This window comes from Python bivittatus, unplaced genomic scaffold (assembly GCF_059951505.1).
Source record: "Python bivittatus isolate LINGU-HERP-01145 unplaced genomic scaffold, Pbiv_v1 ctg000350_np1212, whole genome shotgun sequence".
Classification (NCBI taxonomy): domain Eukaryota; kingdom Metazoa; phylum Chordata; class Lepidosauria; order Squamata; family Pythonidae; genus Python; species Python bivittatus.
Genome location: NW_028277074.1, coordinates 906448 through 918874, shown reverse-complemented (window position 1 = coordinate 918874; position 12427 = coordinate 906448). Strand labels below are relative to the sequence as shown.

General features: G+C 36.7%; 1 pseudogene; it reads left to right on the top strand.

Annotated features, from left to right (window-relative positions):
- Positions 1-11095: 11095 nt before the first annotated feature.
- On the top strand, positions 11096-11981 carry LOC103067721 (STING ER exit protein-like; annotated as a pseudogene).
- Positions 11982-12427: the final 446 nt, after the last annotated feature.

Below are 12427 nucleotides of genomic sequence, written 5' to 3'. Positions count from 1 at the left end.
AATAAAATAATCCATTTAAAATACAACAAAATGTACACATAAAGAAGAGTGCCTGCACCAAAAAGCCTGTTGAAAAGGAAAAGTTTTCACAATCTTCCTGAATATAAGAGCACTGTTCAAGCTTCCAGGGTTAACATGTTCTACAATATAGTGGCCCGACAAAGAAGGCCTTCCATCTTGTCCAAATCCATGAACTTTGTACATAGAAGGAATCCTTAGCAAGGCCTTCCCTAGATGTCTGAATGAGTTATCTGTGGCAAGGCACTGGTAACCCAGTGCTATGCTTTACAGAGATTTATAAGTAATTATTAGCACTTTGAATTGAGGTTGGATACTAAGAGGAAGTGCAGCAACCTCAAAATTGGTTTTGTTCTGCAATGATAGGGTTGTCCTGCTAGCTGTCTGACTGCTGCATTTTAGACTAATTGGCACTTCCAGGCTATATCCCAAAGGACCGGGGAGATTTTACGATGATTTTCTTATTAATATTATCCTCCCGTTTTGTGTGCTTTTATAGTTATTTTTACTTGTGATTGTTTTTGATGTATTTATTCTTTTTAATTGTTGTACGCCACCCAGAGTCACTTTTATGTGAGATGGGCAGCTATATAAATACGATAGATAGATAGATAGATAGATAGATAGATAGATAGATAGATAGATAGATAGATAGATAGATAGATAGGATATCCAAAAGCTGCCCCATATACAGTAGAGTCATCACATCTGAGTTATTAGTCAAGGAAGAGACACAATTAGTGTACCAGTTGGAGTTGGGCAAAGGACTCTCTGTTCCACCTCCTGTTTAAGCAGAAGGAATGAGTCCAAAATATTCCTAAGTTGCAGACAAACTCCTTTCAGGGTGTGTGGCCCATTCAGAGTTATTATTGGAACCACTGTTACTAATCACCACAATATTTACTTATTTATTAAATTTTTATGCCGCCCATCTCCCCTAGAAGTTGACTCTGGGCAGATCACAATTAAAGTAAAACCCAAAAACAGTTAAAAATAGAAATATCCATGTTAATTAGTTAAAAAGTCAAACTATTTAAAAAGATCATATACTTAAAAAAGACTAAAAACATTCAAGATGATGGGGGGGTTGAATCAATTACCCCACAAGCCAATTCCAATGGTGCGAGTCCCCATCTGGCCCCCAGGCCATCTGCCATAGCCAAGATTTCACACTCTCCCTGAAAGCCATGATAGTGGGGGCGCAACACACCTCGGGTGGTAAGTTGTTCCAGAGTGGGGGCCACGGCAGAAAAGGTCCTCTTCCTAGACCTCACCAGTCGAAATTCCTTGACTGGTGAGGTCTGCAACATGCCCCTTCTGCCAGACAGAGGGGAAGACTGATGTAACAGGTGAGACAGGTCCTCAGATAACCTGGTCCTGTGCCATGAAGGGCTTTAAAGATTTAAACACCTTGAATTGGACCCGGAAGCAAACTGGCAACCAATGGAGCTTGCGTAACAGAGGTGTTATATGGGCTCCCTGGGGGCATTCAGAACTGTCCATGCTGCTGCATTTTCCACCAGCTGTAGCTTCTGGATACTCTTCAAGGGTAGCCCCATGTAGAGCACATTGCAGTAATCCAACCGGGAGCTGACCAGGTCATGAGTGATTGTGCAGAGCGCCTCCGGATCCAGGAAGGGGAGTAATTGACACACAACACAAAGTTGCCCAAAGGCCCTCCTAGGCACAACTGCCACCTGCTCTTTGAACAGGAGTCATGAGTCTAGGAGGAACCCCAGATCTTGTCTCTTTCCTGATTAAAAGGCTTTCAAACTTATTATCAGACTGTGTGAATAAGGACTTTTATCATTTGGTAAATAAAACTTTTCATTACATATTTTGTTTTTAACAAGCTATTGGAATGGCAACTAGACCTAAGCACTCAGCAGCTGGCTCAAATTCAACTATACCACTACCTGCCGAGCCAGGCAAGATGGCAGGAGGAGGATTCTTCTACTACTTTACTAAAAGAGATCCTGGCTCAGGTACAATCCTTGAAGCCAATCCAACAAGATCTGGCAGAGCTTAATTGTGATTTAAAATCGATACAAGAAAAAATGGCTTGCTATGAGGATCTTTTAAATGCCCACGAGACTATAACTCAAGCCAGTCATAATATTTTGGATAAATGAATTACTTGTCTGGAGTCACAATTACATAGGAAAAACCTATGTGTGATTGGTGTCAAAAACCCTCCAAGTCAATCAAACCTGGCCAAATTTATGGAAGATTTTTTCAGAAAGCAGATTTCTCTGGGAACAGACTTTCCAGTTGAGATTGAACATGTGACTAAAATTACTTTAATGAGAAAGAAGGCTCCAACTGGGTTCCAATATTATTATTGGGCAATTCCTCTGTGTTACCACAAGAGATGGGATTTTACATATATTTCTTCAGGAATCAGTAAAGTCTCCTTTGAAGTAGGTCTCTAGTCAAAGCAAATTATCAATTTATCCTGATTTTACTAAAGAGATTTCAGAAAAGAGAAAGATACTTACAAAAGCTTGAAGTCTTGCCAGATCTATACAACTTCAATATGTCATTCATTTTCCAGCTATATTCTGCATTAATCATCAAGATCAGATTCACAAATTAGATAATCCCTTAAATGCAGAGGCCTTTATCCTATCTTTAAAATCTGCAGATGGACAAGCTTGATTGGCTTTCATTCTATGAATCTGCCATGGGATAAGTCGGAGTTTGCCTAGAGTAAAAGCCTCGGTTTAAAACTATACATGACAGTTTTTTGTTTTTTGTCTTTTTTCCTGGATTCCTATTTGTGTTCATTTTCCTTATTTCAAGATAGAGAGTCTGGGGATACCACCAACTCTATCAATTATTTTTAACACCCTGTACTTTTTTTTTCCCCCCCTTCAGTAAGTAACTTGAAACTTTTGAAATTTTCACTGTAAGAAGAGAGATGAAATCACTGTACCATCTCCTCTGGGAAGTTGTTAACTTCTGTGATTTTTTTTTCTTCCTTCTTTACATGTGTATTTTTATCTTTTAAGATTCCATTTAATCTTTTTATAATGTCACTTGCATGTTTATTTTATGTGCATAATCATGTTTTTCTTTTTATAGATTCTATACACATGTAAAAGAATGGTATTTGAACATTAAACTGAGTCTTTATGGAGGCTCTACATCTGTGAGCAATACTAGAAAATATGTTAAATATGTTAAATATTTAAATGTAGGAAAGTTTATTATTAGATATTTGTTAAATGGTAGAGGTCATCAAATGAATTTGTATTGGAGGATATGGATAAGTGGGCCAAAATAAAATTTATGGATGAAGTTAGTTTAAATGTAAAAGGGTTATGAGAATCTAAGAAACAAAATGTAATTTTAGCATATTTAAAATCGTTAAAGGCCAGTATTGCTTATCTACAAGAGACTCACCTAATGGAAAGGATAAATCTATTAATGAAAGATTGGGTGGGAACAGGTTTACCTCACAGATACTTTAACAAAAGCCAAAGTTGTGGCCATTCTGGTTCAAAAAGGATTCTCTATCACTGATGTAAATGGACTTAATTTAATTTTGTGTGCCAAAAGAGCAAAGACTGCAATAACTATGGACCAAATTTAGATTCTCCTACTTAATTGATAATAGAAGATTTTAATCAAATATTGGATCCTGAGCTTGATAGAAATACACTGGCACAGAAAAAACAATCATTAGTGAGGGGAACAATTAAGACTTGTAAGGAAGAACTGAATTTAGTACACCCTGGCATTTGATGTATCCAACTAAATTTTATTCAAATGTGCATCAGAATTTTTTTAGGCTTGATTATTTCTTAATATCATTGACTTTATATCATCAAATTCAAGAATGTAACATTGATGTTTGTTATGTATCTGATTATACTGCAACCACCTTGAAATGTGTCTTTCAGAAACAGGTTAAGGTATCGAGAAATTGGTATCTTAATGTTTCCCTATTGAATGATAAAGAATTTGTACAACAAATGGGGGTAGAGATCTTACAATATTTTGATTTGAACTCAGAAACATCAAGTACCCACATTTTTGAATGGGAAGCAGATAAAGCTCACATTCGAGGTAGAATTATTGCTTATGCATCACACAAAAATAAGATTAAAAATAAAAGGGAAAATAATTTGAAAGATGAATTGAAACATTTATGGGTGCAGATGGTTTGACGGCCATCTACAGTTTTGTACAGAGAAATAAAGAAGAAATATGAATTAAATACTATAATATCACAGCAGATGGAATTGATGCTAACATGCTTATGACAGAGATATTGAGAGAACAGTGAAAGACCTGATAAGATCTTTAAAGCCAAAAAAAAAGAAGATAGGGCAATGATTCCAATCATTAGAGGTGAAAGAGATGAAATGTATAAAACTTCAGTGGATATTGTCCATTTTTAAAATTTTATTCAGAATTATATAGTAAACCAGAAGATGAATCAAATGAAGATATAGAGGCTTTTAAAAATAAAATTAACTTACCACATTTAGATGATACACAAAAACAACTCTTATTCACTCTACTGTCTGAGGTAGAGATTAAACAAATAATTATAAAAATGGCAAGTGGTAAAACACCAGGATTAAATGGATTCCTTATCAAGTGATACAAAACATTTATAGATCTTTTGGTGCCAAATCTTTGGGAAGTATATGAAGAGATACTTGATAAGGGAATTTTATTACCGGCATTTGATCAGGCTTATATTACATTATACCAAAAGCAAGTAAAGATCATACTCAGTGTGCTAATTGTCCAAGTTCATTGATTAATAACACAAAGATTTTAACAGCAATGTTAGCAAATTACAGCAAGTGATATCGTTCGTTATTAAGAATGATCAAGCAGGATTTATAAAAACTAGGCAAGCAGCAGACGTTAGGTTAGTTGTAGATTTAATAAACTTGAATAAAAACAAATATGAATTTGTGATTTTATCATTAGATGCTGAAAAAGCCTTTGACAAAATACATAAACAGTATATGTTTGCTATACTAAATAGATTTGGATTTCCTTTGCAATTTATAAAACAGATTAAGATATTATATGATTTGCCCACATCTAAAATAAAGGTTAGTGGAATGTTTTCTCATACTTTTCCAGTATTTAGAGGAAGTTGACAAGGATGTCCACTTTTACCCTTGCTTTTTAACATTTGCTGGAACCTTTAGTTGTGCTATTAGACAACACACAGATATCTGCAGAGTAGTATTGACAACAAAGGGAGTATCTACAGAGTGCTAAGTAGTTGTGACTTAGCTGAAGAAAAATCAGTTTTATTTGCAGATGACATTTTGTTTGTTTCTAAACCTCACACTACTATATCTAGTATTGATATAAAGGATAGATGTTTAGTAAAATAGCAGGACTCTCTATTAACTGGTCCAAATGGGAATTGATGCTAATAAGTGAAAAATTAGTTACACATTTCTGTAAGGAATATCAGTTATGTATTTGTACCAAATCTATTAAATATTTAGGAATATGTATACCAAAGGGTATACCTTAGCAACGTGTAATATAAATAAAATATTTATTTACTTATTTATACATCACATTTATACAGTTACCCATTTCCCACAAAGTGACTCTGGATAATGTACAATTAAAATAAAATTGCAAGTGACTAAAAACAGGCATTATAGAAAGATAGAAAGTTATTATTAGAATAAAAATATCACAAATTTTTTAAAAAATAGATTTTAAAATATACCAACCCCGTGGAGATAGCAGATATATATATAGAGAGAGGTTTCTGCAGATACCAATAGATGGGAGTCATTAAACCTCATCCTTTAGGGAAAGGTGAACACTTTCAAAAAGAACATTATTCCCAGATTAATTTATATTCTGAGAGAAATTCCAGTTTTTATATCTGGAAAATATTTTCAGAAAATAAATTCTTTGTTTAGAAACTTTCTATGGGGTTCTTCAATTCCGAGAATATCTTTATAGAACATGCAACTATCAATTAATGAGGGAGGATTTGTTCTTCTGAATCTGGAGCTATATCATCATGCTTACCTATTGTCAAGTATTAAATACTGGAAGCCAACAAGTGGTGTCAATTTTCCAATTTTGGCAACTTTGGAATATACATATATAACAACTTTGGTGAGATGGACAATATTAGGATCTAAATATACTAAAACTCTAATATCTCTGGAAACAATTTTGTCAGAAAGCTATGGAATGGAATGTCTAAATACACACACACACAGACAGATACACACACACACACTGTATACACACATACATACACACATAGATACATACACACACACACACACACACACATATATTTGACCCTTTTTCCCATGCCAAATTGACTATGGGAAAACCCAACTTTGAAAATTGGGACAAAGATTGTGATGGAATGGAATTATGAAGGCCAAGCTCAGGGAGATAAGCATTTTCTTAGCTCACCGGAACTGCGTGAGAGGAACAAAAGGATGAGACTGGCACCTCCCTGAGGAATCACACTGTTGTGGCTGGAGGACTTTGGGAACTGGGGTTTTAGTCTGGGAAGATTCTTGCTAGAGGTTGTAGCTAATAAACATAGCTGGATTGAATTTACATGGTCTCTTGGAGTTCCTTGGGCTAGGCCTGACATCAATCTTCCCTTGTTCCTCCCACGTGGTTCCGGTGAGCTAAGAAAATGCTTATCTTCCTGAGCTTGGCCTTCATAATTCCATTCCATCACAAAGATGGTGATATGGAAAAATTGAATGGAAGTGGAGATATTGACTTTAGACCAACTGATAGATAATGAAGATGAATAATGAAGAATAAGAATCTGTACTCTGTCTTAAAAGATAAATATATACTATCAGATTTAATCCAATGGCAATGTTTACAGCTACAACATTTGCTAACACCATTGTTTGGACCAGCAGCATTTTCAGCTTCTGAGACACCTGAGATATTAGAACAACTTGTTAAATTCTTCAAAACTAAAACACCTACTATTAGTTTGTATAGATATTTATCAGTAAATCAATTTGATATGCAGGCGTTAAAGGATGAGTGGAACAAAGAATTAGAGGTTTCTATATTGCCTAGACCAACCTTTTTCAACCTTTTGACCCTGGTGGAACCCTTGAAATATTCTTCAGGCCTCGGGGAACCCCTGCTCATTCAGGCTCAAATATAGGCCAGAAGTTACAAAATTATATTTGTTTCATGTGTAGGCCTGTACATATGCATTACCGGTGTTCTTAAACTAAAAATAAAGAATGAAACTTACCTCTTTAATGTGAAACCTGTGCTTGTTTTTTGCTTCACAAATACTCAGTTCTGGGCTGAACTTGAGATAAGCACACAGAGATTTCCTCTTCAACTGAAATAAGATGACTTCTGTCTTTGCTTTTGATGCTTGTTAAATAAAAGCTTGTTCACACATGTAAGAAGTTGAAAACTGCAGCAAAATGCCAATGCCTTCCTATGAATGGCAGGATACACTTCTTTCATAGAAATCCAGAATTTGTCCATGGGCAGATCAGTGAATCTCATCTTGAGCATACGATCGTCTTCCTTCAAAGTGAAGTTCTCAGGCTGAGCAGAAGATGCAGAGAAAGGATCCCTCCCCCAGTCATACATTTGTGTTGAAACTACTGATCAATTTTGTTCTGCAGTACTTCCAGGTAGTTTTCAATTAGATTTGAGACTTTTTGGTATCCTTCCTCACTCTCAAGCCCAAGCAGCAGTGGAAATATTTCAATATTTCCTTTTGCAACATTTTCCAAACATCCAGTTTTCTTTTAAATCCAAGAAAACTTAGTCAAAACATTTTCTCCAGTACCTTGCAGAGACTTGTTCAGTTGGTTCATGTGATGAAAGATGTCTGCTACTTTCTGCAACCATTTTCCATCTTCAAAGCACTCAGCAAAATGTGGAATACTATTGTTTCAAAAATGCTCTTGCAATTTTGCCTTCACTCAAACACCCTGTTGAGAACTCTTCTCTGCTGAGCCACCATATTTCTGTGTGTAACAGGAGACTTATGTGCACTTTGTCCAGGTTTTCACAGAATTTTATAAACATTCTTGAGTGTCTTTGTTTAATAAAGTTAACCATTTTTGTAGCATCATCCAGATTTTCATTTGGATGAATGCTTTTTTCATTCCAAGAGTTTTTGACACCAACACCTCTCTATGAAGAGAGCAGTGTGTTGTGAAAACATTAGGATTTTCTTTTCTTACAAGAGAATCGAAACCTTTCAAGAAGCCAACCATTGATGAAGCACCATCAGTACAGATGCCAACACAGTTCCTCCAAGACAGACTTTTTGTTTCCAGAAATAAAGACAAAACATTAAATACATTTTGGCCATGTTTCATGTAGTTCTTTGCAGCATAAAAAGTTTTCTTGAATTTCACCATCATTTACAAATCTTACAAATGCCATAACATTACATTTATTGGTGAAATCTGTTGATTTATCAACTTGGATAGAAAAGCTGCTGTTCCTCAGTTTATCACATAAAACCTATTCAGCATCCTGTGATATGTCATCAATACGCCAACGTACTCCATTGCCTATGGTCTAGTTGGTTAATTCACAAAGCAGGCAGACCCAGAGGCTCCCCCTTCTCCAGTGGCTGAAGGGTTTATACGTGAAAGCACCTGCATGGTTGCAGGTCTTGCACTCCCACTCTGCTTTCCCATGGCTCCTCCCTGGAGGACACAAGACTGGAATCAAGTCATCCTTTTCCCTTCAGAAGTAGGATGGCAGTAACAGATCAATTGATTTAGCTTGGTGTAAGATGCTGACAGTTTCCCAGTTGAAACTAAATCCAAAAATGTGAGGGAATTCCTGGAAGCTTGGTATTCAGACAAGGCAGGCAGCCATCAACAGGCACATAGAAATAAACAACATCTGCACACTATTCAAAAGAGACAATAAAAAGGTAAACAAAAGACCAGAACATCTCCTCACCAGCAATCATCACCCAGATAAACAGAGATTAACACCAAGATTATCACCAGGCATACAATCAGCAGTAAACAATACCCTAATCAAGGAACTACCAGAAGGAAAAAATAAAACCCACACCCCCACCAACACTGGCAGGGCATGCCACTGTATATAAATAGAGAACAAACCCCATTCCATTCTAGCACTGAAGATGTTACCTAGCCAGATAATGAAATCTTTGCAAGAAAACAGCCAAGCTCAGAGAACCCCAAGGACTCCACAGTTCAACCCTGAGCTACACATATTCTCTTCTGTTGGTATCTTTCTAGTTCTCATACCTCATCTTTCTAGTGAACTTGCCTTTTTTTTTTTTTTTTTTTTACCACAATGAAGAACTGATCATTAGCATTCATTATTGCTCTTCTCTGTGTTATATTTAGTTCTTCTGCTTCATCTACTTATGAACATTAGGTGTGCAGAAACTGGGACACAGAATAGGATATAGTGATGGTCACTTGTGCTAAAACAAAGTCCATTGTTTCCAGTTGACACAATTTACATATTTTGCTAACAACAACATGATGGATGATATAAATTGACACAAATAACATAAAAACATCCAATAATTTTCTAAATGATGTAGATTCAAATATAATGGATCCCACTTTTCCCCAAATAGTCCATTAAATTGAGGTTTTTCTATATAATCAACTCAATGAACTAGGGTGGACACATTAAGATAGAGAATGACTTACTAATTTTAATTTTCAGCTGAACTGTTTCAAATACCAATGTTTAGTATGTCATACTTAGTGGCAAAATTCAGTGATACATGTAAAATAGTTAATAGCAGAATCCATCCCTCATCTTTCACAATCTGTGTTTTTATACTGTCCCACTGCTATTCTCAGATAATTGTCAACATTTTACAAATTTCATTCCCAGAAAAAGTATTGTATTTATTGAATCCTTTGTTCTTCACTGTATCAGAAGGCACTATAGACCAAGTATTGGCAAGTCGGTGTTCTAGCCCAAGTGCTGCTGCTTGCTCTTGACTTCGAGCAGAACTATGGTACTATTGGACTGAGTCAACAACTTAGCTCCCTTAAAAAGACAAATTGGAAATAAGATTTTCACCAGCTTTGTAATATCAGCAGCCAATGCCCACATTGAGTGTTAAGGTTTTTTCAATGAAACTCTGACCTTTTTAACCTATCATTTGTTTAAATTGTAATTTTTTCTTCAAGATTATCTTCAAAGATGGCTTGACTGAGCACCAATAGCTCAATATCCTGGATGATGGTGGGTTGCCTTGATGCAGAGGATAGTTATGTTGGTGTTCCTAAGTTTTATTTTATAACATGTTTTATAATATATTCAGCATGTAGATCCAGAATGACCAGGGTCATCTTATTCAGTTTAGAGATCAGTGATGGCAAGCCTATGACACACCTGTCAAAGGCAACACACCACAATGTTTTGGGTGACATGCCAGTGTTCACCAACACCCGACAGCAACTATTCTCCCTGTTTGAGTTACCAAAGAAACTGAGTTTTACTTGTATCTCATTTTTGTAATTATTTCATGTTTCTTTATATAATACATAGCACCGCACATGATTGGACTGTATTTTTTTTAAATAAATGAATATGTAAAAAATTGTTTCTCTTTTGTTGGGGGAGGGGTGACATGGCAGCAGAGTCAGGTTAGAATTTTTGACACATCAAGCTCAAAAGGTTCATCATCACTGTTATAGCTGATGAGCTTGGCAGTGCTAGATCTACATGCTGGAAGACCAGTTACAAAACAAAAAAGTTAAATGGAAAAAAAAAATAAGTAAATTTCCCCAGAATTGCAGAAGAATTAGGAATATTCCAATTTTTCTGTCTAAACAGGATAGGATGAGCTTTATACTTTAGTTTTATATAATAGAAAGTGCATGTATAGCAAATTGACAAAATATTGCAGGTAGAGAAAAAAAATTTTGCTTCTCACTAGTGCAATAAATACCTATGAAATACAACCACATTTCACAGAACATCAGAACAACAATGCCTTACCAAAGAAAAGGTAAATAGTTTCGTAAAAAAGTATTTGTCCTCTTGGAATTTTGAAATGTTTGCATATCTTTGTCATCGAATGTTATCAGAATTCCATATGGGATAAGGAAGCCGCGCTGCACCAAGGTGCAGCCGGCTTCTCCACACTCTGCTCACCAGAACCGGCACGCTCCAGCTGGCTAAGGTGAGTAGGTGGAACCAGAGAAGATGGGCTCGCCCTCTCCACCTGCAGTTCCAGCTCCAGCCCATGCGAAGGTGGAGCCACCCTGCAGCAAGCAGGCAGGCGAAGGGAGGGCGCTGATCACCCGGCACCGCCATGCCCAAAGTGGTCTCTCACTCCATGGTTTGCTCTGACATGCGCAACTAAGAGGAATACAATGATGGTGAGAAGCCACTGCACATGTATTACTGCCTTTGTGGGCAGATGGTGCTGGTCCTGGACTGCCAGCTCGAGAAGCTGCCCATGAGACCCCGTGATCAGGCCAGAGTCACTGATGCTGTCAAATATGCCCACAAATTCTGCAACACAGAAGAAGAGAAATATGTTTACCTGTGCAGGCCAGAAGGCATTGAATGACAATACAGGAAAAAATGTGGAAAGTATGGTCTGCTCCTTTTTTTACCAACACCAGCAGAAGAATGCACCAGTGATGTTCATTGTGGATGGTGCTGTGGTCAAATTTGGACAAGGCATTGGGAAAACCAACATCTACACCCAGAAGCAAGAGCCCCCTAAGAAGGTTATGAACCAAAAGGACCAAAGACATGGGCAAGTTCAGCTCAGTTACAGTCTCCACTATTGATAAAGAAGAAGAGATTGAAGCATGAGAGATTGCTTATTCATATGCCCAAAATGCCAAAGTGATTGATAAGCAGCTGGAAAAGAAAGGCATGAGCAAAAGAAGGCTGCAAGAACTGGCCAAGCTGGAAGGCAAGAAGGCCAAAATGAAAGCACACTCATTGACAATCAGTTCAAATAAGATGTTTATCTTTGGTGAAAGAAAGAAAAGTAACCCTCAACATTTGCCTCCTTTCTGGTTCATCCAAGGAATTTGGCCGCATTCATGAAAATGCCATGAATGGCAGTAGCCTGGCAAACAGGAATGCTCCAGTTTCTCTTCGTTATTTCTAATATATTGCCTGTACCCTAGGTTTTAACTTCCTTTGAGGCCTTTTCAAGTTTCTGAGAAGTATCCTGCTATAATTTGCTGTATTCAGTTTTGCAAGAAGTTGTAAAATCTGTGTGTTATGAGCATTGGCTCATTTGTGCAGGGGTTCCCCCCCCCCCCCAGTCATTTGTATATTTTCATATGTATATAAAATTCTGGCAAGATAGAAACCAATGCAGAAAAGTAAACATTTGATAAATAATTATTTCCATGTGATTGCCATTCCCTTTATCTGCTGGAATTTGCTGTGTAGACTC